A 25,658-nucleotide genomic window follows, 5' to 3' on the forward strand; every position below is an offset into this window, starting at 1 on the left:
GCCCCTCGCTGGGATTGCCAGGCCCCTGCACGAATCAGGTGGTGTCCAGCGCGCAGGCGCATACTTATTCTCTGCGCGGCGTCCGTTTCTCCAGACTTTCCACTTTTGGCAAGCTATGTTCCCTGGCTTGTGTCCAGTCTACAAAAGGTCTTAAAACCACGGAGCAGGGCTTTAAGCGTTTAGGTATGTTCTAGAGTGGAGTTTCACTAATCTCCAGTTGGAGCTGGACACTGGGAAACCGCGGGGTGGGGGTGGGGGGGTGAGGGTAGAACCGGAAGTCCAGCTATCTGGAGTACCCTGAGCTCAAGTCTCGCTTGAGATAAGTAGCTAGATCAAATATATAGACAAAATCAGAGCAAATGTGGGTCTCCGGAAAAGAACCTAAAAGTCAAGCTGTGAAAGTTTTTTTTAATAATATTTAAAAAGCCTCTAATTTAACAATAACTTTAATAAATAAGCACATAGGTTTACTAAAATTTTCGTGACGTGCTAAAAGAGTGCCTTGGTTAATATAAATCGTTATTAATACAAATTAGTTTATAAGAGGGGTGGAGAGATGGCGCAGTGGCTAAGAGCACTTGCTGCTCTTGCAGAGTACACAGTCTCTTACAGCACCATCGTGGGGCAGCTCACAATCCTCAACCCATGCAACCAGTGCTCTTAAACCGCTGAGCCATCTCTCCAGCTCCCCTAATTTAAAATTTCTTTTTTTTTTTTTTTTGGTTCTTTTTTTCGGAGCTGGGGACCGAACCCAGGGCCTTGCGCTTCCTAGGCAAGCGCTCTACCACTGAGCTAAATCCCCAACCCCTAATTTAAAATTTCTAGTGATAAGAATACGAACTACCCACTGCTAGAGCAAAATAAACAGGCACAAGTGCAACTCCCCAACTCTAGTTTGACTTTCCCTTCAATGTTCCTACCTAAGCAATATTAGGCTTTTAAAAATATAGTTTGCAAGATTTAAGGACTTTTGGGGGTGCTATGAGTGCACTGTTTATTGGCTGCCATGAGTTTGAAATAAGTAGACACAATCAGCTTAAATCTATTGACTGACTTCTTAGTTCGTCTCTCACCAATTGTTGGTCTAAAACTTGGCAGAGATTGCTTAGGGTAAATATTTAAAGAACTGTAATGGTAGGTGTAAAACCTAAACGAATTAGGAGCTTGATGGCTCCACATAAAGGTGGAGGGAGAAAGACTGCACAAAGTTGTCCTGTGACAACACACATTCTCTACTAAAACATAGCAGTTCAGTCCTTGAAATATTGACAAGCAATGAACTAAGAACGGCAATGGAAAGAAGTGGCTTAATAATTTATACATGCCTGTTGAGATATATAAGAAAAGAGCAGGGGTTGGGGATTTAGCTCAGTGGTAGAGCGCTTGCCTAGGAAGCGCAAGGCCCTGGGTTCGGTCCCCAGCTCCGAAAAAAAGAACCAAAAAAAAAAAAAAAAAAAAAAAAAGAAAAGAGCAAGTACAGATACACAGGAATTAGGCTTTTCTAAACCTCAAATGCAGCTCCGCAAAAGACAGAAATCTGAGACTGATTGTTAATACAAGCAAAACTGAGGAACTCAATTTCCTACTGTTGGGCGACACACATATCTACAGATAGGGCTCTGAAGTTCATTTTAAGAATAGGCAAGGGGCTGGAGAGATGGCTGAGAGGTTAAAAGAACAGACTGCTCTTCCAGAGGTCCTGAGTTCAATTCCCAGCAAGCACATGGTGGCTCACAACCATCTAGATGAGATCTGGTGCCCTCTTCTGGTATGCAGGCAGAATACTGCATATATAGTAAATGAATCTTAATCTTAAAAACAGACACAAACAAAGAGAACCAGGCAAGTTCAGCTGGGACTGGTGGCATAAGTCCGTACTACTGGATTCTTGGGAGCTCACAGAAGGAGGAAAATACAAGGGCTTTGTGTACCACTTAGTGAGACTGTCTCAAAATGAAAGAAGAAAGCTGGGAGTGTAGCTCAGTGGTAAAGGGGTTGGTAGCATGCATGGAGCTCTACATTGAGTCCTAGTACCACACACACACAAAGCTAAATTCCAGTAAATTAGACTCTCAGCTGAAATAAGTCTACTATACTAAGGAAAGGTATACTAAGGTTCTGATTGGAAAGTAGAGTTAGCTGAAGTATTCACTGAGAACTCATCAGAGCAGTCCCATTTTTTCATGTTGATCCCCAGACTATTCCTTAATCAATGCCGTACGCATTAATCTTCCTCTCATAAAGACTCAACTATCAGCACATACTGATATAGAAGAAACTCAATGTAAGAATTGATTTAACCAAGCAATCGTTAATAGGAAGCATTAAATCAGAAAAAAGTAGAACTTAGCCAAGTGAGCACTAATAGAACACCACAAAGCTAAGGAACACTGCCCAGGTGTGTTAGAGATAAACAAAATTAACAATGCTAGAATGTGTGTTCACCAAGATCACCAGCTGTTAGGCCCATCCCCAAAGAACATGCTCTAACAGGCAGCCCGAGGTTCACAGCCATCATTATGTTCTCTATGATCTTATTTAAAAAAAAATCATAATTCTTCTATGTGGGCAAGGTGACCTGGGTAACAACTATCTGAAAAAGAACAATACCAATGTACTTAAGAAATAATCCTGACAATATCTTAGCCGTGTAAATTTTCCATCTGCCCAAGTGGCTGAACTTGAGTTCTCCTGTCTCCATTCAAATTGTTCACAATGTAACCTCGGTCTGAGATTTGAGGATGACAGCATAGGTAAAATGTAAATGCCTAAGGTATTTATATGTTTGTGAAATATTCTATTCAAGGCGGGAATCTTCCTAGAGCATTAGCCAACGGACCAACATCATTAAAGAGTTTTCCCTTCCTCTCTTCATGTCCAGAGTTGTTAGGATAGGCGAAGCCATTTTGTGTGACTTGGAATAATGTAATGCTTCTGAGATGTGTTAAGGAGCCCATCTCAAGGTAGCTCCTATATGAGGCAAGCTTAAGGCAGGCTGTGATATGTTGATGAATCAACCCTAAGCAGCGAGCCCTGATAAAGCAGTAGGAGTGCCCACTGGAACAGCACAAAAACTCCAACTTTGGTGCTGGCCCCAGGATCTTACTACTGTGCCCTCAAAACATTTCATCTCAAATTCTTGGCTTATCTCCAATGACAAAGGAACTCTTGACACTGGCTGCTTTGTGACTCTGGCTCCGGTGACTGTTGAGTTTTTGGCACCGTAAAAGTGTGAGAGTCGCTGAAGGAGGAGCCCAGCTCAAGTTTGCAAAGGCAAAGAGGAAGAATACTATCTGTGCAGGTCAATTACTGTTACAAAATGGTGACCCCCAAGAGGAGCTAGCAAATTCCTTTTGTGCAGAGCTAGGGGAATTTTCTGGAAGAGTTAGGTAATCTCTAACATGATTGGCTAGGTAAGCACAGTTACATTAACACACTTCACATTGGTTGCTATCTAAGTTTTATATATTAGCTTTATCATTTTGTTGATGCCTTGAAGAAATTCCAGGACTTAGCTCTGGGCTTCTCCTCCCCTTTGGCCAAATGTCAGGGCCATCCTTTATTAAAGACTCATTGTCTGTGACGCTCCCATGGAGCCTTGCTTCTTCCCTGGGAAACTGAAATTTTTTCATCCCCAGGGTTTTAGAGGTCTCAGCACCACTGCCAAGTTTACACATGCCTGCTTTGTCAGAGCTCACATGAGACTCTCAAGGATCTTCTGGAACAGTACAGTCCTCCTAGCCTGCCACAGCAGAACGACTTCCCTGGGGATGCAGGTTAGGTCCTGAGGCACACTCAACAGAGAGGATTCCCAGTGGCAGCCTGTAGCATCCCCTACCAGACGTTTTCCCATTTGGTGAGAAGGCTGTTTACATGAGATTGCTGTAATGTTTTTAATAGCACAGCATTATAAGGACTGTTTGCGTGTGGCCTTGTTGTTGGAAGTGTGTCACTGTGGGTTGGGCTTTGAGGTCTTATATCCTCAAGCTACACCCAGTGCGTCACACAGTCTCCTTCGGCTGCCCAAAACCATGAACTCTCAGCTCCTGCTCTAGTACTATGTCTGCCGTGACAGTGCCATGATGGTAATGGACTAAACCTCCGAAACTGTAAGCAAGCCTCAATGAAATGTTTTCCTTTATAAGAGTTTACTTCATCATGGTGCGCTTCACAGCAATAAAACACTAAGACAGAATTGAAGTCCAGACTTCAAAACACAATTAACATCCAAGTTAATCTGTTGGTTGGTTTAGTATAAAAACGCTCTGACTCGAAGCTCTGTGGGAGAATGAATTATCTTTATCCATTCTTAACACCAGGAACATAATGGCACAGGTACTTTATCACTGGCTTTAGTTTATGTATGTGACTACACTCTTGCTATTCTTAGATACACCAGAAGAGGGCATCAGATCTCATTAGAGATGGTTGTCAGCCGCCATGTGGTTGCTGGGAATTGAGCTCAGGACCTCTGGAAGAGCAGTCAGCACTCTTAACCACTGAGCCATCTCTCCAGCCCCCTGAAGTTATTTTAAAGTTAAGGGTCTTGGTACAAAGAGGCATGTTTTGTAGTCTGCAGAAGTGTGCTTGCTCATCTCTGTGGTAAGAGATATGGAACAATTAATGGAAAAGATACAGAGTCAAAGAAAAGTAACCTGAGGATAAGAATTCTTTCTTAACCCATGTTTTTTTCCCCTGGTGACTTCTGGCAGGATCTCGCTTTTTGCAGGCTTTTGACAAGAAGGCTCAGATCTCCACTAACCAGTGGCCACATTTTACCATCATGATCATTGAGTAGCTCACAACCAAACCGTTTGCTTTATCACAGCAAGAAGAGTGAGGAGAGCCAAAAATGTCACAGAAGGTAAATATCACAGGTGGTTATGACAAAGCAATCTTAGCTCTTTTGTTGAATCTCATGCTCAAAGAAAAGCCAATAGATCTAGTACCCAAGTGTAGCATATAAAAGGGTGGAACCGGGAAGTGAGGATTATTGACAACTATTCCATAAATGGCATACCATAGGTAAATGCTGTGACAAAATTCTAAGTGTTTTTCTAAGTTGCAGTCTCCCTTCCCAAAGCTGGGTGTGACTTTAATTTGGAAGCAAGGTGATGCTGATGGAACTAACTCTGTTAAACCTAATTTTTATCAGAATGCTAAATGTTCTTACTCAAGTGTGGCTACCATGCATATAAGACTAGCATGTGGGATGGTACATGTTATCTAGCATGCACCTTCTGAGGCAGCTTAAAGAGATGGAAGACAGAAAAAGAGACAGCAGTATGATCTTCCATAGACAGGCCCATGTTTATTGGCATATATAGTGAGTGGTGGGTCTACTCAGAAGTGTGGGAGAGTGATTGCCTTCAGAAAAAGATGGCCGCTACCAATGATGGGGTGGGAATGATTGTAGCTCCTAGCTTACATGTCTTCCTGTAGTCCCTCTCTTCTGGAGCTGCCAGCCAAAGTTCAGACAGGCATTTCAGCAGATAATAAGACTATTTGTAATCTTGGAGGAACCCTGTTTTATAAGGGAGACACTGCATTATCTCAAACAAAGGGATATAAAAAACAGCAGGGGGTTGGGGGCAGGGCTGTAGAGGAGTGCCATTGCTGGAGTCGGGTAGTTCTGGCTCTGTGGAAGAGGGGTCCTCTGGCCACTTAGCAGGAGGAGAGCTTTAACCTGATTGGCTGTTATGGATCATATTGTCATTCTGCATTCCCCGGGGAGACAGAGATGGGGAAGAGTTGGATGGCTCATGACTCAGGGGTCACCAAACTACTTTCAGGACTTTGAGGGCACCAATCTCTGTTTAACTGTTTTGAGCTGACAAAGGATTGATGAGGGGACTATTATGGTAAATTTAAAAAAAAAAATCAGGCACCAACCCATGCTATTGCCGGCACCAGTGGGCCACATGGCATCTACGAGGTATTTTCATCTTAATCAGCAAACTGTTCAGTTAATCTCTTCCTGTTAAATTCTGACCATTTCTAAATTCCCCAGAAAGACAACTCAGAACAACCACCCTCAGCCTCCCAAGTCCAGGACACTGGGTCAACGACTCTTCACAACTTCTTCAGGCTGAATATGGATGTTGAGATATCTTGATGGGGGCTAGGGAAAATGGCCTTAAGAAGGCCACCCAACAATTGGTGCAGTCTCTGATGTTTGTCCTGACTGGATCTGGCCAAAAGTCCCTGAGATCAGGAGTTCAAGCAGGTCAGTTCAGCAAGTCTGACTATGAGACTCACTAAAGTTGTACATGTTGTAATATATAAATCTCAAAACAAAAGTTTAGTACCGTCAAGATATCTGTGTGGATTGTATCAGTCTGTAGGGTGTACAGACTGGTTAGGATGAAATTCTGTTTCTTTTTTGTTTTATTCTCTCGAATCTAGTTCTTCCAGGAGTCTCCCTCTATCAAATCTGATCCATATAGCTCTGGAATGTGTCCAGAGCCTAATGGGAATTTGGAAATGGTCATAATTTAACAGGAAGAAATTAGCCAGAATTGATTGTGCAGCCATAATCTCATTTGGTAGAAATCCTTATATTTGTTACTAAATTAAAATTATAATCTCTTACGTTGGTACAGAATTTATTTGATACAAATTTAGGGTTTTCATTCATATGAATTTCGTATTGATATAAAACTGAGATTGATATTGTTACTTCATATAGGTATTGTGCATATACAACACATTTAAGAATACAAGGCTTAGACCCAGTCCTGTAACTGCTATTATAAACTGATCTGAGATGATTAAGCATGTGAGTTAAGGGCCAGATAACAAATTTATGTCCCTGAGATTACTGTTAGGGAAACTGATAATCTCTACCAAGTTAGAATAATTGGTCCTTCAAAATTCTGTGGTTGGGGATTTAGCTCAGTGGTAGAGCACTTGCCTAGCAAGTGCAAGGCCCTGGGTTCGGTCCCCAGCTCCAAAAAAAAAAAAAAAAAAAAAGAAAAGAAAAAAAAAACTATCTTAAAAAAAATTCTGTATTACAAAGGTCTGTCAGATGATCCTGGGCGGGAAGGCTGAAGACTGATGCTCTTATGTGTGGCTAATGGGGTACTGTATAGGTAGGCAGTTGTCTCTACAGCTTGTCTCAGTTCTGCAAGCTGTGTTAGGCTTCCTGTATTTTCAGATAGTGTTGGTCGTTCTCAGATTTCTGATGGTGTTGAAGACTAATTATAGTCTCATAGCCTACCCAGGCTATTTAACATTGAGAATACATATTTAATTGGATAGCTTTCAGATAGTATACAAGCTAGCCAAGACATAACATATGAATTTTTAGCCTTTCTTAAGTTAGAACAGATAACAGAGTATTCTCTTTAATTGATGAAAATGATGGACTGGGTGTTAGGTATATCTTATACTTTATAAATTACAGAGTAGTAATAGTTGTGCTCAGCTTACATCTGAGAGAAAAGTTCCTTTTCTAATTAGACAGAGAGGGGGAAATGTGGATTGTTGTCTATATGCAAGTGAGGACAGGCACAAGGTAAGGCAAGGCCTGTGATCGGGCAGTGAAAAGGTAAGAAGAAGAGGAGATGGAGAAGGAGATGGATGACCCACCCCCGTGGCTTCAAATAGCCACAGGTAGATATGAATATCGTATAAGGGATGCATTTTTAGAGGACAATTTGTCTTACCTAGCTGGGCAGTTTATATCAATATTAATTGGTTCAGTGTTTATTGTGTGTGCATTTTGTGGGGTGAGAATTTACGATATAAATCTGATGGATAAATTACAAGCTTATTGTGTTTTGATTTTAATGTGTTCCTGGGAGTTTTGACAATAACCACAGGAAGTGGATGCTGGGACTGTGAACAGAGTTCACAGCAGAGAGTCGAAAGAGTGGGGGCTGCTGATGGGGCCAGAGAGTAGCTGGCAACAGCATGGGATGGAAATTGAGAAACTTAGTGAGTCAGGTTGAGACAGTTTGCTGATTAAGATGAAAATACCCCGCAGATGCCATGTTGCCCACCAGTGCCGGCAAGAGCATGGGTTGGTGCCTGATTTTTTTTTTTTTTAATTTACCACAACAAGGGACAAGGAGCAGCAATTAGAGTGCCTCAGAAGAGGGTCCATCCCAAGGGCCATGGTAAACTGGCAAAGATACAGAACATAAGTCATGAAGTAATAGCTGTACAATTGTGTAGGGAACATCAAGAGGCAAAGTGAATGAAGATAATTTTTATGTCAAGATCAACAAAAGCTAATATAAGGTTAAATATAAACTTGTCACCAAGTTAAATGTAATTGTACAAATGGCTAGATCATGTACTGGCATTCTGCAGAGGGATACCTTAACTATAATAACTGTTAGTTTACATCAGACTCCTGCATGTAAGTACCTGGAAGTGGTGTAAAAGGAGGTCAGTTAAATTCAGCATCTAGTTGATAATTTAAAAGAGAAGGAGGATGCTACTTAGGCATTTTTATAGGACTGTCTGGCAAAGTTCCGAAGACACTACTTGGGTATCCTGAACAACTTTCCAAAATGGTGAGTTTGATGATTGTATCTGGCAGCCTCTTTTAGTCAGGGTATTGAGCCTAGAATTAGCTTTTGCTAAGGTGTGCCAGGGTAAAGGGAATGACCCATTGAACCAGCATGCAGGTCACATCCGAGTCAGGTGATGGACTTAGGTACAATGTGCCCCTGTTCACAGACAGCAGCCTCGTATGCCAGTACTGGAGACTTGGAGGGCAGAGCACTTGCTATTTGTCCCTCTCTTGTTTTAGACATTTAGGATGTGGATATAGACTCTGAGGTCTTCCATTGGGCAAGAGAATCCATCTCCCTGTCATGTGAGACACGAGCAGCAATTCATCTTTTCTGTTGATAAGGAGGTTTGCCTGGGTTGGCCAACACGACCAGTGCTGGTTAGGCCTACACAGCTGTGGGCAGAAATAGTAGGCTTCTGGCAGGTCTTCCCTCTCTGTGCATCCTGTCCTGGAATGCGACTTACTCTGGAGGGACTGTGCTTCAAGCAAGAGAGGGACTGGGGCCCAGGGACATCTTGCCATGCAAATGTATTATAAATTTAAACTGTTTTACTCATTCATCCAATTCTGGGGAGGGAGGGAAGAACCTGGGTAGGAAGGGACAGGGAGGGGAAGAGGGGAGCATGATCAGGTATTGGGTGGGGGAAAAGGACTGAAGCCCTGAGGGCCAGCAGGAGACCTTGGGAGGTAGAGGGTGGGGGGACCGTCCAGAATGTACCAGACACCTGGGAGGTGAGAGACTCTCGGGACTCAAAGGGAGGAATCTTAGGTGAAATGCCCTACAGTGGGGAGAGGGAACCACCTCCAGCAGAAAGACAGGGCATCAAGTCAGGGATCGAGTTGCCATCCCACAGTCAAAACTCTGACCCATAATTGTTCCTGTCTGAAAGAACTGCTGGGATAAAAATGGAAAAGAGCCTGAGGAAAAGAAGGTCCAGTGTCAGGCCCAAAGTGGGATCCAGCTCAAGGGGAGGCCCCAAGGCCTGACACTATTACTGAGGCTATGGAATGCTTGCAAAAGGGGACATATCATGACTGCCCTCTGAAAGACCTAACAAGCAGCTGAAAGAGTCAGGTGCTGATATTTACACCCAAGCAATGGACAGAAGCTGCTGACCTCTGTGGTTGAATTAGGGAGAAGCTGGAGGAAACTGAGGAGGAGGGCAACCCTGTAGGAGGACCAGCAGTCTCAACCTGGACCCTGAGATCTCTCAGACACTGGACCACCAACCAGGCAGCATGCACCAGCTGATATGAGGCCCCCAGCACATATACAGCAGAGGACTGCCAGGTCTGCGTACAGTCAGAGAAGATGCACCTAACTCTCGAGACTGGAGGTCCCAGGAGAGGGGAGGTCTGATGGGGGAGCATCCTCGTGGAGACCGGAGGAGGAGGTATGGGATGTGGAACAGTCAGAGAGTAGACCCAGAGGGGGATAAAATCTGGAGTGTAAAAAAAAAAAAAAAAAAGAAATAAAATTTAAAAGAATATTTGATTTTGAATGTTATTTAACCTTTAAGTTCACTTTAAATTTGTTTTGAGTTATTTGTTTTAGGCTTAATTTTTTTTTTTTTTGGTTCTTTTTTTCGGAGCTGGGGACCGAACCCAGGGCCTTGTGCTTCCTAGGTAAGCGCTCTACCACTGAGCTAAATCCCCAGCCCCTTAGGCTTAATTTTAACATATGCAGAAGAGTGTATAATGGGAGATGTAAATTGGTCTTTCTCGCCAAGATTGTCTCTGTCAATGACTTGCCATGCTTATAAACATAGTTCTGAGTACATTAAAGAATTTGACCATTTATAAGGTGACTGACCATTAAGTTGTACATCTTAGTTATCTTTAACAGATTACAGTAGTGAGTAACTCCACCCAAGCCCCACAGTCAGGGTTTCTTGCCAGGGTCCTGCTCCTGGCTGTTTCAACAGTGCCCCCTACAGGAGATAAGGAGTCAGCCGGGGAGGAGTGAGTCAGGCACAGGTGATTTGGGGAATCTCCCAGCTCTGGCTGACAAGCAATCAGGAGCTTCTTTATTTATTCAGATTTCACAGAACAAGGACAGACTAATGGTTATTCATGAAGTACAGAGTATATGTTTGATTTTATATTGTATGTTCAGGGCTACAAGTTCAGTTACAATTAGAAAATACAAATAGAACAGATTTTATTTTTATTATCAGGCCTATAACTCCAACTTAAAGAACCTAAAGAATGTTTCCTCCAGAGCGAACACATGTATTATATGACAGCCTGCTTTTTTTTAAAAAAAACGTATTATATGTAAGTACACTGTAGCTGCTCAGATACACCAGAAGAGGGCATCAGATCCCATTACAGATGGTTGTGAGCCACCATGTGGTTACTGGGATTTGAACTCAGGACCTCTGGAAGAGCAGTCAGTGCTCTTAACCACTGAGCCATCTCTCCAGCCCGACAGCCTGTCTTTTAGGCTGGCAGTGTTTGGGCTTTGAAATCACTCCAGACATACAGAAAGTATCTGAACGGGCCTTTTTACGAATAACAAATACTAATACCTAACTTCTTTTACTATACGTTTCATCATCTATGATATAAAGCAGGAAAAGTTTATTTTAGTCAGTCTATTATATTTACTGAGTTCTGTCCTTCCAGGGTTGTGCCCTGTATGGCTTCTGTCCCTCCAGGGCTGTACCCTGTATAGCCCCCTCACCTAGCTCTGAACTTATCTGTGTTTAACATTCTCCACAGCATAAAGGAGACTCCAGGGGCTGGAGAGATGGCTCAGAGGTTAAGAGCACTGACTGCTCTTTCAGAGGTCCTGAGTTCAAATCCCAGCAACCACATGGTGGCTCACAACCATCTGTAATGAGATCTGATGCCCTCTTCTGGTGTGTCTGAAGACAGCGACAGTATACTCACATATACATAAATAAATCAAAAAAAAGAAAAAAGAAAAAAAAAGAGAGAGAGAGAGAGACTCCAGATAGGGCCAGATAAAGTTAATTTTAGGATTTTCCTAGAAAGACTCAGACATCATTTTCTTAGGAAAAGACATTAAAACTAATTATAATACAGAATGTCCGCGGGAGTGCAACACACAGAGACCAAAACCCCAAAGTGAAAGACAGAAAGACAGTGATTGTAGCATTCAGCTCAGCTTGGCTGGAATTGTATCAAACAGTGGTGCTGGCTTCATGATTCCCCCTGATTCCAGTGGATATGACTGAACCACCTATTTCCTTTTTGGGGGCATGGGGGGAGTGGTGGTGGTTAAGACAGTGTTTTTCTATGTAGTCCTCACTGTCCTGGAACTCTGTAGACCAGGCTGGCCTAGAACTCAGAGATTCTCCTACTTCTGCCTCCCAAGTACTGGGATTAAAGGCATAAGCCACCACCAATCAGCAAGTTAGTAACTTTTACAAGATTGGGATTTGATTTTGCTATAAGGAGTCTACCAGAGACGACCACTCAGAGTTTTTAGCCAGTTGTAAGTCTTCTTTCCAACTGACTGTAACTACACTCATATATAGCCCAGAATGCCCAGAAAACCGGGGGTTTTAAAGGCAGAAACTATACCCTGGCATCCTGCTCTGCAGCTCTGGGGAAGGGTGAGCAAGCAATCTGACAGAAGTTAGTTAGGACATTCTGACCTTGGCTTCCTAGAATAGAGTTGGGTTCCTTTTTATGGGACTTTCTATCAGGGATATCAAATTCTAGTAAAACCTTAAATGGCCTCAGCAAAAATACAAGACTGAGGAACTTTTGCACTGTCTTACCCTGTTACAATTTTACCCCTCTTAAGTTTGAGGCTTAAAATTATAATTTTTGAATTAAAGATGCTTCAGTATAAAAATAAACTTTAAACTGTAAATACAGTCTATGGAGAGACTGAGAACTTCATTTTCCTGACCCTTTTATGGTGTCCTTTTACAAGATATCACAGTTTTTTTATGACTCATTTTCTCCAAATAGCGAAAGCTTAACAAAGTTAGCAGAGACATAAGTATTTAGATGGCCATCTTTAAGTCAGTTTCTGTTAGCCTGAATAGACCTTTAAAACCTTAGGAATTTATAAACCTTAATCATCAAACATATGTTGTCCATAAACCCTATTTTCCTTAAACCCTGTTCATGGTTTTGTTCTTAAATATTATTTTTTACTTTTTGGACAAATGTATCATACAAAAAAAATCTGTTATTATTGAAAATATTTCAGAAGCTTGGTATTTTCTCCTAAGTCTAGGGGAAATAAAACAAACTATCTTGGAGGCCTTAGTCTAATTTAAGAAATGGGGGGTGAGGGAGAGGATTATAACCAGATGGATCAGTAGGACTAGGAAGTTTTATAGTTGCTACCATAAATTGGTTTATGCCATATGGTTGCATTAACTAAGACAGCAGTGAAGTCACATGACACTTAACCTTCTTTATAACATTAGCAAACACGGCAGTTAAGCACATGATTGCTTCCATTCTGATGGCAGCAACCAACATGGGAATTTGCTTAAAGTGAGCCTATCAGGCACACCCATTCCCTCCACCCCCTTTTAAAATACCGAATTTCCCCAAACAGTCATCTGTCTTAGGGTTTCTGTTCTTGTAATGAAACACCAGGACCAAAAGCAAGTTGAGGAAGAAAGGGTTTATTGAGCTTACACTTCCACATTGCTGTTCACAGGAACTCAAGCAGGGCAGGAACCTGGAGGCAGGAGCTGATACAGAGGCCATGAAGGGGTGGGTGCTGGCTATTGGCTTACTTCCCCTGGCTTTCTCATCTTGCTTTCTTATAGAACCCAGGACTACCAGCCCAGCGATGGCACACCCCGAAAGGGTTGTCCCTCCTCCCTCCCTCACTAATTGAGAATTCCTTACAGCTGGATCTCAAGGAGGCATTTCCTCCACTGATCCTTTCTCTGTGATGACTCGAGCTTGGGTCAAATTGACACACAACCAGTCAGTATAACTTTGCAGTATTAGGGGTTGGGGATTTAGCTCAGTGGTAGAGCGCTTGCCTAGCATGTGCAAGGCCCTGAGTTCAATCCCCAGCTCCGAAAAAAAAAAAAAAAAAAAAAAAAAGAAAAAACTTTGCAGTATTAGCAATACCCAGAATACATTTGAATCTCTGTAAGACTAAATCCAGTGATCTCATATGTACAACCAATTTGTGCGTACGTGTAACCATTCACGCTTTTCTATGTCCGACCCAGTTCCCAAATAATGACACAGAGACTTATTTGTGAAGTAATTCCTAAGCCTTAAGTGAGGCTTGTTTCCCACTTACTATTCTGTGTCTGCCATGCAGCCAGTTACCTCTCCTCAGTTTCATGCACCGAACTTCCTCCACATCTCTCTCTTCCAGAGTTCCTAACTGTGTGTCTTCAGACAGGGGCAGACAACTTGAAAAGCTTAACAAGATTTTTTATTCCCCTCTTTTATAAAGATATGTCCTGGATATGTCTTGGTGGTACAGAAAAAAACAAAGGCATAAGTTAAGAGTCTTATGCTATCTTAGTTAACCATTGTAAAGAGACAAACTATTCAGGCTTAGCAGGCATTCAGTTCTAGGTGTGGCTGTAAACTGGAACTGGGATGTCATTGAGTCTCAAGACAAAGGGGGCTCCCATAAGCACGTGGCCAACGTAACAGAGGCACCTCTGGCTTAGGTTCCATGCTCACCTTGTCCCGGCGTTTTCGCTAGGTGGCATGTGTGGTCTGTGAGATGGAGTGTGGCCTCAGACTGTGACAGAGCTATACTGAGGTAAGTGAGAGATGGGAAAGAAATGGCCTCAGAGAAATGGTGGCCCTATAGGCCCATTCGGCCCAGGATCCTTAAGCAAGTGAGAGCCAGGGAGCCTGTGGGTGATTAGTGGGTTCAAATTCCCTTCCTGGGACTTGGCACCATATGTTAGATTTTAAAGTTAATTTTAGGATTTTCCGAGAAAGACTCAGACATCATTTTCTTAGGAAAAGACATTAAAACTAATCATAATACAGAATGTCCCTCCAGGACTGTGCCCTGTACATTAGATTTGGCACCATAAGTTAGATTTCTAAGGCAGTTTAAAGAGACAGAAAACAGAAAAAAAGACAGCGGCCTGATCTTGGATGCTAGACCAGAATGAGTCTACGGACACACATGGCTGTTTGAGATTTCCTGTGGAAAGAAATGGCAGTGACCTTTGATAGGGGTAGGAGTAGCTACAGCATGCAGTATACATTTCCTCCCATAGTCCCTCCCTTCCGGAGTTGCCTGCCCATGGTGAGATAAGCTGTCTCAGCAAATAACCGAGCAAGATTGTCTGATATCTTAGAGGAAACCTGCTTAACAGGAGAGACACTACAAGTAAACACCTTTAATCCTAGTACTTGGAAGACAAAGACAGGTGGATATCTGGGAGTTGAAGTCCAGCCAGGGATACATAGTGAAATCCTGTCAGGGAACAAACAAACAAACAAACAAACAAAACAAAACGAAACAAAAAACAAACACAAAACCCTGAAAATAGCACTTACCAATCATAGAGGTAAGAATGGTGTGATGAATATGTTCCTTTTTCCATAATCTATTGCAACCTTGCATAACCAAAGCTTTGGGTTAAAAATACACTGACATGTTACTTACTACATTCTTGTTTGACTGGGTGGTTCTGTTCCAGGTACTGTTTTTTGTTTTGTTTTGTTTTGTTTTGTTTTTCCGGAGCTGGGGACCGAACTCAGGGCCTTGCGCTTGCTAGGCAAGTGCTCTACCACTGACGTAATCCCCAACCCCTGTTCCAGGTACTGTTAAGTGGGGTTGCTCACAAGGATACATTCAATAAGAAACTTGACTGGCGCACTTTGATCTAACACATGACCGCCCTCTCCACACAGCTTTCCACACCACGAGCTGTGCTACCTGATTTTGTTTTTTCTCAAGCAATAGGATCTAGAACTTTTTTGCAGTGTGATTTCTACATTGAAATCCGGGAGTTTTTCAAGACACATACTTTGGATGTATAAGCCCTTGACAAGCCTTACTTGCCACATGACCAGTACCATCATTGTAAAGAAATGAGTATTGGGAGCAGCAGAACGCATCTGCCCGCCACAGGTAATGATTCACAGCCATGTATAAACCTTCTTTAGAGCAAGTAAGATGCCAAAGAACTGGCTCAATCGAAAAAACGAAAGCAGAGTGGAACCTGACTTGTTAGCCCTGCCAGTCCCACGCTGAGTCAGCCGTGCCTCGCCCTATCTAACAGTGAGAACACCCATTCAGAGCCTGCCCCACATGGGGCCCATACATAATCAGCCACCCAATTAGACGAGATGGATGAAGCAAAGAAGTGCGGGCCGACAGGAACCGGATGTAGATCTCTCCTGAGAGACACAGCCAGAATACAGCAAATACATAGACGAATGCCAGCAGCAAACCACTGAACTGAGAACGGGACCCCCGTTGAAGGGATCAGAGAAAGAACTGGAAGAGCTTGAAGGGGCTCGAGACCCCATATGAACAACAATGCCAACCAACCAGAGTTTCCAGGGACTAAGCCACTACCCAAAGACTATACATGGACTGACCCTGGGCTCTAACCTCATAGGTAGCAATGAATAGCCTAGTAAGAGCACCAGTGGAAGGGGAAGCCCTTGGTCCTGCTAAGACTGAACCTTCAGTGAATGTGATTGTTGTGGGGAGGGCGGTAATGGGGGGAGGATGGGGAGGGGAACACCCATATAGAAGGGGAGGGGGAGGGGTTAGGGGGATGTTGGCCCGGAAACTGGGAAAGGGAATAACAATCGAAATGTAAATAAGAAATAGTCAAGTTAATACAGAAAAAAATACCTTGGAGGGGGGGGGGAACAATAGCATTCATTTAAAAGAGCAAAGGAAGCACAAATAAACCCCAATCTCAGAAGTATCAATTTCAATCAACCTGGAAGCCCTAGGAAACAGTGTCGTTTAGGATGATCAGTCCTTTAACAACACACTGAGAACATCGTGAAATTACCCGTGAAATTGCCATTTGAAAGTCAATGGTAACTTTATTTTTGGACCAGTTCTAACTACGAATGACTCAACTCCGTGTATTTGTTTTCTGAAGCGCGTTCCTCTGACTATACAGTTTTTACTTTTTTAGTTTCAGGCAGGATCTCACCCTGTATCCCCAACTAGCCTGAAACTCAATATGTAGTCCAAATTGGCCTCAAACTCAGGAGATACCCTCTCGCTTCTGCCTCCTGGGTGCAGGGGTACACACCACTAAGTCCAGTTTCCATTTTTTTCTGTAGCTTTTACCTGCCCTTCTTGAGACGAAAAAGACGGTCATTTTGAAATGAACAGCTGTCACTATTGTATGACAACCCAAATACATGCAATGTTCAATCACACCACTCAGAAGTCTTTGCTGAAAGTCACGGACGGCTTACATGCTCACAATATAAATATTTACAGTTCATTTTGGAAATTTTTATAATCAGCTATATTAGTATGAAAATGCATTAACAAATTTATATTTGTAATAAAAATTACAAAGTAATTTTAAAAGGTTTATCTGTTTTTGTAAGTATGAATATTTTTCCTGCATGTAGATATGTGCACCAGTTGCATGCCCTGTGCCCTCAGAGGCTCCAAGAGGGTGCCAGACGCAGAGGAACTGCGCTTCTGGATGGTTGTAAGTTGCCGTGTGTATACTGGGATCGAACCTGAGTCCTCTGTAAGAGAACAAGTGTTGTAAACCATGGAGATGTCTTTCTAGTTCCCTACAACATAATTTTTTTTTTAAGATTTATTTATTTATTATATATAAGTACACGCTGTAGCTGTCTTCAGATACACCAGAAGAGGGCATCGGATCTCTTTACAGATGGCTGTGAGCCACCATGTGGTTGCTGGGAATTGAACTCATAACCTCTGGAAGAGCAGTCGGGTGCTCTTAACCGCTGAGCCATCTCTCCAGCCCCCTACAACATAATTTTTAAGTGGGCAAAGGGAAGGATGTTGTATCGCAGTGGGAGCCAGGAGCTTACAGTGAGGGGGAATCTTAATTACCCAAGGCTTTGTCAGATTCATATGACAAAACAATTTTGTGCAATTGTGCAATTTTGTGCAATTAATCCAAAAAATTAATACATTTTATCTTAAAATCTCTTTCCATCCTAAATTTTCCTCTATCTGTATTGCATATCTTGTATAATGGTATTACTTGCATATCTCTTCCGGGAGAGCGACGTGGGAGTGGCTACGGCATTTTCAGCATCTGATAAGAAAGAGTTAACTCAAAGATAACATTTATTTTTGAGCTTTGTGTTTTGAGGGGGTGTTTGTGTGAGCTGCGGTCACCTCGGTATATTGAGGATATCGTCGACCATCCCAGTCGAAGAAAGACTTTCAGAAATGTATCTTCGAGCCATGTGTGGTTGTCTTTCCAGCACTCGGGAGGCTGAGGCAGGAGGGTCGCCAAGAGTTTGAGGTCAGATTACACTGAGCACCCTGAGTCTATATCGAAACCCAAACTGAATCTTACTGATATGGTGGTGTGCCCTTCGATGCCAGCACTCGGGAGGCTGAGGCAGGAGGATCTTAAGTTTAAATTCAACATAGTTGGCACAGCGAGGTCCCATCTCAAAACAACAACAACAGCTAATCACACTTAAAATACCTCAAAAGAAGCAATAAGCCTGGTTTATGTCGCCGAGGAGTTATTCATAGTTGGTGGTTTCTGGGGAAGGAAAGACGGTTTTCTTTAAAAGTGTGGCCCTGGTATGTCAACTTGCTCCAGTGGACGGCCCCACACCCTAGAATATCAGAAGTGGAACCCACGGGCTACTAAAAAGAAAACAACAGGACATATGGTGGGTAGAAGGCATGATAGATCAGGGCGTTTGAGTGAGGAGTAGAGGATGAATATAATAAAAAGTAATAAAAATACAGAGTGTGCACATATTAGATTCTCAAAAAACAATACAAATATTATTTTAAGACACACTACCTAGATTCCATGGCCAAACCAAGTTGAACATACAATTACCCATTGCCTTGATTAACACACATGTCGCATCCTAGCCATCTGTCGAAGATGAATCTTATGAGGCTTCATGCCGAAATTAATCAATAAAGAACCGGGAGATGAAGACACTTGATCAGGTGGGAGACGATTGAACCAGGGCTTGGTTCTAGACACAGAACATAAAGAGAATTTGCCATTTCCCTTTCCCATGTAGGATTACCATGTGCTGACGTCACAGTTCCACAATGAGCAACACACGAAAACCTATAGCCCAGAAGGCCCCACCCTCTGTGTGTGCAAAGGGACCTGTGCTAGAAAATATGGGAATTGGGCTGAAGATATAACTGAGTGACAGAGTGCTTGCCTAGCGTGCATGAAGTCTTAGGTTTAATTCCAATTTTAGAGGAGGGGAGAGGAGGGGAGGGAAGGAGAGGGAAGGGGAGGGGAGGGGAAGAGAGGAAAGAAAATCGAAACCAAATAGTCAAATTCTGCCAGTGGGAATGTGTTGGGGTCCAGCTGATCAAGAATCCTGGGAAAATCCAGGCGTCTATATCTTATCTGCTTTTGGTTGTCAATGAAGCCAACGTGTCTCTTTCTCCTATGTAAATGTATACAAAAGCAAGGACAGTTGTAATCCTAATGCTAAATACATAGTGGTAATAAATTTCATATGCATGAAAAAGGGTAGTGAGATTTGGGGCTATTTAAAAAGCCCAATAGATTATTTTGAACCCCATTTTTCCAAGTCTTTAGAAAATGCCAAAAAAGCAGTTATTACAATCACTCTAGTCTGTTCCCTGAGCGTCCTATATTCCTTAGCCCCATTTTAAACCAGTAGGTGAGATTTAGAAAAAAGGTCCTGAGATAGGACTTTGATAAATATTAGTGGGTGATGAATTGTAATTGGCATCTCTGCAGAAGATATTGCAGCCATCACTCCAAATCCCAGTGCTGCTATTTTAATAACCACGAGCTTGTAGTTTGGGTTCACTCTGACAAACTTTTCTCATGTGACTCGGGAGTGAGAGAGATTCTCTAGCCAGCATTGCCTCCTGCTAGACTTGATTCCCCCCCCCCCCCATTTAAGTGACTGTCTACACACCTTTTTCTCCTGTATTTTATTTGCTTTCCCATTTATGTCCTAATGACTAATTCCAAACCACAACTAATAACCTAATTCAAACGCCAGTTAATGTCCAATCCTTTGAGAATAAGAGTAACCACCAAAATTGTATGAAAACATTCCAATTGCGTGCCGGTGGTTTTCAAACCGTTATCCTTTAAATCATCCTTCTTAAGCTGATAAAGAGTGAAATTTGGCATTAGAACTGATTTTCCAGCCTATATATTTAGAAGTGTAATTACGTGGGCTGGTAACATGGCTCAGTGCATAAAAGTACTTGTTACTAAGTCTGACAACCCAAGTTCAACCCCCAGGACCTACCACAGACAGAAAGAACAAAATGGACTCCTGCAAGATGTCCACTATGGCATGGTGGACATCCAAACACACAATATACATACAAATTAACTAATTAATTGGAATATTTAGAAATTTAATACTAGAAAATATTTGCATATCCAGTACCCACTGGACGATAAAAATGAATATCAATAAATGAATATTAATTAAAACATTTAAACTTTAGCATAAGTTTTGGTGGGTACTAGCTGTCACTAAGTTTTAGACAAGCATTCTTGTCTGTTGAGAAGATAATAAACTAGTGCTTCAACACTGAAGGCAAAGAGCCTTTGGGCAAAAAAAGAAAGACCAAGACATCTTTTTCACTCAGTAAAAAAACTGTGTGTAAAAAGTAAAAGTCAAAACACAGATCAAATGTGCTTGTCCTATGATGACGTCCCCTTGTATGTCCTCCATCCTCCCGAGGAGACCTCCTGGAACCTGAATTATTGGACTGAATTGTTGGAGTAACTTATTTCCCTTAATGTGAGGCTCCAGTTTGTTTTGAGGAAATAACACGAATGTATCAAAGTACAAAAGTGTCATATTCAAAGATGCATTCCTGGAGACTCAGTATCCTATTGCCAAAGCCAAGGGAAGCCAAGCTTTTCTCTTGTATTAATTTCTCCTACTCCACAATAAAAATATATCTCAGTTCCTCAGTTCTGTGGCTGAGCAAGAAGTGAATCACATTGGCACAGAACTCAAGTCATCCTGATTTTCCTAAACCCTAAGGAAGCAGACACAGCAAGCCTAAGCACTCATAGACTTATCCATCAGAGGGCGCTAGAAGCTAACTTTTTAAAATAACCATGCTTGGCGACTAAAGGAAAAGCAATAGGTGTAATCTGACTGTGCTTAATTGTGGTTCATGTCTAGGATGTTTACTCTGTAACAGCTGCGTCTGAACGAGAGAGGCCATTCTGTTTGAAATTGCCCTGGTGAATACTATGCTCTCTTTCTCTCACCACTTCTCCTTTTCTCTCTCCCATCTTCCCCTCCTCCTCCCCCCCTCCTCCTCCTCCTTCTCCTCCTCCTCCTTCTCCTCCTCCTTCTCTCTCTCTGTCTGTCTCTGTCTCTCTGTCTCTGTCTCTGTCTCTCTCTGTCTCTCTCTCTCTCTCTCTCTCTCTCTCTCTCTCTCTCTCTCTCTCTCTCTCTCTCTCTCCAAGGTTTCTCTTTGTATCCCTGACTGTGCTAGAACTAACTCTGTAGACCAGTTTGCCCTTGAACTCAGAGGTGGGCCTATCTCTGCCTCCCAAGTGCTGGGATTAAAGGCCTGTGCTACCACTGCCCTGTGATGCTTTTGTTGTTGTTGTTGTTGTTGTTGTTGTTAATGAATTAATTTTAATAAACTTTTCTTCACTTGAAAAAGTCAGAAAAAAATCAGAAGAGCTTTCATTATTAGGATCATTGATATGTGTTGCTTTTTAAATTGCTTATAAACATTGTCTATAAAACTATGGTGTGCTAATCAGCTAAGCAATAATTTTAAGGATTTGTGTTTGAAATGAGCTGTAATGTGGAATACGAAGGAGGTCTTAGAACACTCTGTTATGAAAAGAAAGTTTTCTCAATGTGTATTTGTGTGTCTCTGTGTTGGGGGAGGGAGAAGACAGGGAGAGGAAGAGAGACAGAGGGGGGAGGGGGAGGGAGAGGGAGAGAGAGAGAGAGAGAGAGAGGCAGAAGGCAGAAGGAGAGGGAGAGAGTTGAAAGTTTCAGGCACACTTATGCCACAGCATACATTGTGGAGGTCAGATGACAACTCTCATGGTTAAGTCTCTCTGCCACCTAGGAGGATGGGCTTTCAAACTCTGCTTGTCGTGATTGCGCACAAGCACCTCTACCCACCAAGCCATCCCACCAGCCCTATGAACAGAGCTTTTTAAAAATTGCTTTTTAAGGGGAGGAGGCGGTGGTGGCAGAAATATGATGGCAAATTACAATATAATTGGGTTTAAATGAATTTCTTTAACAATAAAAGAAAATGCCAGTAGGATTGGGGAACTTTTCAGCAAGAAAACGCAGTCCTGGTGGTTACAGCAAATGGGTGGAGAACAATCTTCTTCAGAGTTTTCAGTCTCTGCTAACTGTATCTAGTTATGTGTGTATGTAAATGGGGCTGATGAGTTACAGTAGACCATTGTATCTTGCACTGTTCCTTTCTACACATAAAAATGTAACCAGAACACCACACCCCTTGTAATAGAGAGGTGAGGTAATAAAGTCCAGAGTCCTTACTGTGAAAAAGCCAAGCAGGTGCATGGAACTGAAAATATTGAACAAACTGCTCAGGGTAGAGCACGGTGTTTACTGCTGCTGCAGAATCCTCAGAACCTGGAAATCTTGAAGAGCCTCTTTTTAATTTCTTCGTCCGTGTATTAATTTTCCACTGCTGTAATACATTACCTCAACACCTGGTGACTTAAAACAACAAAGATGAATTATCCCATAGTTTGCTTGGGGTCAGGTATTCAGGAGAATCTCAGTGGTGTCTGGCTTAAGGTCTCTTAAGACATTCAGTACCATTCAGACGCAGGCATCTGAAGGCTTGGCTGAGGCTAGGCAACACACCTTCAAGCTTTCCTGGAACACGGGTATCAGAAGGAGAGCTGAGCTCCTTGCTTCTTGACTTGTAGGGTAGTTTGAAGAGCCCAATACCATAGCAACAGGCTGCCCCAGGCATGAAGGACCAGGGGAGATAGGGCAGAAGCTGATATTGTATAACTCACCATTTTCACAATATCTGTCTGGCTACCCAGGGTAGCACTTTTTAGTGTTGGAGACTACGTAAGAAGTGTGAACCACTGAGGGACTCCCCCACTACAAAAAAAAAAAAAAACAAACCAAAAAACAAACAAACAAACAAAAAAACCCAAAAAACAAATGTGCCACATCTAACTTCTCCAACGTTCAAGATATTTATAGCAATTCCAAAGGGCCAACCTAAACACAGGAAGAAAAACCGTCCATCAGAAGCTCCCATATCTCCTTCCTCCCACAGCCTCTGCAGCCTTCTGTATATTCTCATCTTAGTTCTTGTATGTTGATGTGATGAGGTGCCCAATGGAGACAGACTATAGGAGGGAGGACTTAGCAATTTCAGAAGTCTACCATGTCTCCTGCGGGAGGACATGACTGAGCAGAACACCTCACCACCAATTTGAAGGAAATAAGAGAGGGTTACAAGGAGGAACCAGGGAAGGTTACAGCCCAGAGGAATACCAGGAACCTGTGTCTCCCATGGAACTCCCTCTTATATTTACTACCTCCCTATAATGCCCTGGTGATTTTGTTACCTACCCACATGCCTTAACACACACACACACACACACACACACACACACACACACACACACAGAGAGAGAGAGAGAGAGAGAGAGAGAGAGAGAGAGAGAGAGAGAGAGAGAGAACTGGGCCATATCACCTGTGCTTCTCAGACCCATCAAGTTGTTATAATTTTACTACCACATCCCCTATTCTCCTCACCTTCCCACTCTTACTCTCTGCTTCCCCACATCCCAGAGCTACACGGAGCCAGAGATCTTTCAGTTGCTATGAGCAGAAGAAAAAAGAGGATAAATCCCTTCACTGATATCAATTTTGAATTCTCAGTGTTTTAATACCAAAATTAACATTTTTTTCACTTATCTCTGGTACATTATGATTGTAAAGAATTCTGATGTTGGGGCAGGAAGGTGGCTAGGAGGGTAAAGGGTGCTTGCTGCCAAGCCTGACAATCTGAGTTCTATCCCTGGGACACACATGGTGGAAGAAACAATTACTGAAAGTTGTCCTCTAACTCACACAAGTGTACACACACACACACACACACACACACACACACACACACACACACACACATCAAAACTCACAACCAGCCCAAAAGCAGAGTATACAGGCCTGTGAAGTGCACAGTCACAAATGGGACACACCAACAGCAATAATTAATAGTAATAATAATAACAACAACAACAACAACAACAATAACAATTCCTATAGTTGAACTAGAAATGTAGCTCATTTGGCAGAGAACTTACCTAGTCTCCACGAATCTCTGAGTCCCATTACCAGGACAGAGTAAACTGGGCATGGAACACACACCTATTATCAAGCATGAGGAGGGCTGGGGCTGTCACTTAGTAGTGGAATATTTGCCTAGCATATGTAAAGCCCTAAATTAAGTCATTTAATACCCATAACCATAAAGCTTTGTTAGGTTAAAATTATGACTATTTATAAGTGAGGAAAATTCACTCTGCTAAAAAAAAAGTCCTGAAACATGTTGGTAGTGGGGAATCTAACCCTAGGTGCTATAGTTTGGTCTTGAGTCTTCTCTAAAGACCTGTGTGTTCAAGGCATGGCCCTAGCCCGTGGAATTCAACTATGAAGAAGTGAGACTTCGTGGAAAGAAGTCAGATCTTTGGGACTACTTCCTTGGTATTGGTACCCTATACAGCAGCTACCTAAACTATCTAATCTTAGAGTCCACAATGTCCTTTTCTGCCCTCTGTTTGCACACAGTACTTCTCACACGCCCCCACCACCCGGTCAGTGAAGAACAAAACACCCCAGCAGCCAGGAAGTGGAGGAGGATTTGAAATAAGATTAAAGAAAAGTTAACAACCCCAAGCAGCACACAGAATGAGCCCTATACGGTGGAACACACTCTACAAGGAACTGGAGTTTAAAAGGGAGTGGGGGGGTTAGGTTGAAGGAGACAGGATTGCACTATTGATTTACAATGAGATGTTTACCCTTTACGTGCTTCATAATCATTTAAAATGCTAATACACGGTTGTGACAGGAAAGTCTAAAGACTGAGTGTAGGGCAAAGTAACAGAGAGGAGCAACTTTCTGATTACTGACTCTGAGTTTTGCTACAGTATCTATGTTTAGTAATTTGAAATTGACAAAGTTGTGCTTATCTCTCAGCTGTACAGACCAATAAGCTTAGCAAAGTGTAGTCAAGGTTAATTTTAGTTATAATTTTATCAAGAATAAAAGTCTGAAAGGAACATGGAAAGTAGTTTTTCCTTTACTGGTAACTATGAAGCAATGATATAGAATGGGTATGTGCACAATGTAACTGAAACATGAAGTAAAAGCGATTGCCTGGTATAGATGTTTTCAAAGAGTAACTGAAGTTCAGAGATGTCTCAACCCACAAGAATAAAGTAATTAAATGAGACATTTATTTGCTGAGTATTGGTTATTGTTTGCTTGCTTCTTAGCTTGTTTTTCCTTGAGACTGGCCTTGGTTTTAGGCTCTTCATTTTACCAACTCCCAAATGCTACAATTATAGGCATGTGACATATTGTTTCTTTATAATTCATAACTTCATAGCGTTGGAACGTCACGTTTTGTTTCTCATTGTATCCTGACTCAAAAACACAAGCATCACATGTTCTCACTGATAGGCGGATCTTGGTACTGGATTTTTAGATGTATGTGTTTAATTTGGTGTATCCTTTGAACCCAGGAAGAGTTTAAAAAAAAAAAAAAGGACCACTGATGGGAACAGGGATAGTGGGGGAATCCAGGGAAGGATTGCAGAAGGAGAAGGAAACAGGAAGAGAGGGTGGAAGAGGGGGTGGGAACAGGAGTGATTGACAATAATAATGTTTAAAAATACTATATGAAAACCTATTTTATAAATTTCCTAAGTATATATGTAATGAATAACATGAATAATAAAATATATATGTA

General features: G+C 42.2%; 1 long non-coding RNA gene across 7 annotated transcripts in view; it reads left to right on the top strand.

Moving 5' to 3' along the window:
• LOC102551889 (uncharacterized) overlaps window positions 1–25,658 on the top strand; it is a 35,547-nt gene continuing 9,889 nt past the window's right edge. For 2 of the 7 annotated variants that reach the window (XR_005498094.2, XR_005498095.2), the window contains exons 1-2: window positions 25–183; window positions 4,713–4,864. This is a non-coding gene — a long non-coding RNA (uncharacterized LOC102551889). Of the gene's footprint in view, window positions 184–4,712; window positions 4,865–6,010; window positions 10,015–16,771; window positions 22,836–25,658 lie in introns of those variants that run through there. The other 5 variants (XR_005498092.2, XR_005498091.2, XR_350079.4 and 2 more) reach the window with 5 other exon arrangements.

Source organism: Rattus norvegicus, chromosome 1, assembly GCF_036323735.1.
Source record: "Rattus norvegicus strain BN/NHsdMcwi chromosome 1, GRCr8, whole genome shotgun sequence".
NCBI classification, from domain to species: domain Eukaryota; kingdom Metazoa; phylum Chordata; class Mammalia; order Rodentia; family Muridae; genus Rattus; species Rattus norvegicus.